Source organism: Anomalospiza imberbis, chromosome 1 (assembly GCF_031753505.1).
Source record: "Anomalospiza imberbis isolate Cuckoo-Finch-1a 21T00152 chromosome 1, ASM3175350v1, whole genome shotgun sequence".
In the NCBI taxonomy this organism is placed as follows: domain Eukaryota; kingdom Metazoa; phylum Chordata; class Aves; order Passeriformes; family Viduidae; genus Anomalospiza; species Anomalospiza imberbis.
In genome coordinates, this window is record NC_089681.1 from 69,640,658 (window position 1) to 69,643,164 (window position 2,507).

At 40.0% G+C, this 2,507-nt stretch overlaps 1 long non-coding RNA gene across 1 annotated transcript; it reads right to left on the bottom strand.

The window, feature by feature from the left end:
• Positions 1-606: 606 nt before the first annotated feature.
• Positions 607-1,939, bottom strand: LOC137479872 (uncharacterized). Its single transcript, XR_011002582.1, has 2 exons — positions 1,678-1,939; positions 607-740 (listed from the first exon to the last, which is right to left on the bottom strand). It is a non-coding gene; the product is annotated as an uncharacterized lncRNA (long non-coding RNA).
• Between the last annotated feature and the right edge of the window lie 568 nt (positions 1,940-2,507).

A 2,507-nucleotide genomic window follows, 5' to 3' on the forward strand; every position in this document is an offset into this window, starting at 1 on the left:
GTGTGATAATTTCTTTGTCCTTATGCAAACCAAGAAAAGAATAGGAGAGTGGCAACATGCTGAAGCCAGGCAAAGTGCCAGATAATGTTAAATGCCAAGTGGAGGGTCCCATCACCTCTAATATTGTGGACTTTGATTGCTGAGTCACTGGATCTTAGGAAAACCTGAGAACAGATGAATAGCAATTTCACATTGACATCACTCAAACTATGAACTACTTCATAATTTGACAAATACTTCAACTGCAGGAAAAAGAAATCATGCCCAAGGCTCAGTATTCAGCCTTTCCTGTCCTTTGATCCTAGGAGATGAGATGATTGCCAGACTCCCATTTTATATTGGTAAAGGCTGAGGATACTCAGCACCTTGCAGAGGCAGATCCTGGAGCTATTTATGAGGAACATTTGCATGCAGTGATGATTTAACCATTAGCTGAAAGAACATTGCAGTCTGCCAAAGTCCCAAATGCATCAGCTAAAAGTGGTATTAGAAGGATATTATTTGATGCTACTGACTGTGTTTAAATACTCGGTTCTCCAACTGAAAAGAAATCTGGAAAAAAAAGCTTATAAAAATACTATATCCTGCTAGAATAGCCTAGACACCTTTTGTGAAAGACAAATGGTTTAATTATAAACTGATGCTGCTCAGAGTACATTCTTCTATCATTGCTACTGTGATTTTTGGAGCTGCAGTTTGTGGTTATTCTTTCTAATTTTCATTTTGGGTGGAAGACAGCTCTTTTTTGAGAGGAAACAGAAAATAAATGAAGCCAGGAAATTTAAGAGAAGACATCACACAGCAACTTCACAGTAACTCTTCCTATCAGTCATGAAATAATTAAGTAATACTCCACAACACCCAGCATTCACCTTTCAGAGCTGGGAGAGTTACACAGAAAACTCCACAGGAAACTCCATCTCTCAATAAAGTAAAGAAAATGACAGACAGACTTCAAAATGCTGACACAGGCAGTAACTTGCTGCTCATAAAAAAAAAAGACATGGTCAAAATGTGTTGGATAGAGAACAGTGATGAGGTAATTTGTCAGATTATGAACTGCCTGAAATCTAAAGGCAGTGTCTGATGATGTGTCCCCTTTCACATGTCCTTTTGACTGACTTCTCCCAGGCCCATTATCTAACCACATATAGTATGTGGTTATTTTTTTTTCTCCCCACACCTAGCCTGAATAATGGGCAATCAGTAAAAACTTCCTGAGAAGATAACCCAAAACTTCATTTTCAAATGGCATAAAAACAATTAAGCATAACTGAGGATCTTGAGAGAAGAATTTAATTTCACTGCATATATTTGATCCCACAGTCAGTTTAAAACATGGCGTTTAACTGCAGAAGTAAAGTTTAAATTATTTTTTAAGTGGGAAGTCACACATCCGAGTATTTTATGTACCAAAGGCCTGTGTCACTTAGGATGTGGTGCTCAGAGTTACTTATGTATTTGGAAATCAAATTTAGATCAGGAAAAATGAAGCAATTCAAAATAACAGCAGCAGGTGCTGAGACCTGTTGGCCTTCTCCACTGATGCAACCACCCTCAAGGATTCCTCAACATCATAAGAAAATTACCCTGAGAAGGAAAATTCTGGCACAGCCATTGCCATTTTGCTATGCCCTGATAAAGGGACTGTTTGGTGCTCAGCCATGTTTCCTCTACCAGTGTGACTAAGTCAGTCTCCACATTCCTAGTTTGTCTCTTTCTTCAGGCCCCATTTTGGATAGAACCAGGTGAACTTGCTGAAGTCTGGCTATTCACTGGGATTTTTGTTAGAATGTTAAGAGTCTTGGACTTGTCACAACCATCATCATAACAGGAAGATAGGAACCAACTTGGTGAAAGAAAAGCTAACCACGAAAAAAGGCTGACCTCTTGTACTCCTGGGTTTGCTTGGAGCATGCACAGCTTCTCCAGGCTCCTGCTGACCTGACCAAAGAGGGCTTGCAATGACATTCCTCCACGAAGGACTCATTCTCTGAAAGATCTTAGCACCTCAGGGAAACAAGTCAGGCTGACCAGCTTGGTCTAACACGGAGAGAGAAACAAGAGGGTCCCATCGCACGGGCATGACGTACTGTCTGGGCTGAAATGCACACAGCAGGAGGGCGTGCTCTGAGTCTTATGTTCACATGTGACATGGGATTATATCACCATAAAATATGATGGCTTTGGTTTTTTATAGTTCTGACAGATATAGATATGAGTACTCAGGACAACAAGGGTCATTGAGTTTCTCTGCATTTGTATGTTGTAGATATTCCACTCCAACATGTCCAAAGATTATTCATTTTCTGTTAGACCATCTGCAAAATCCTAGAACAAATGCAAAAGCCTTTGGGTTAAAACTTAAAATGAAAGCTCATATTCTGCAAGAGGCAGAACAAAGAAGACCCTGATCATGGGGTTGAATTTCTAGCACAGATGCTCATTTTGGCTTCATTTCAGGAGGCTTTGAGTGCACCATGCAATTAAGCAAACTCTTACCCAAC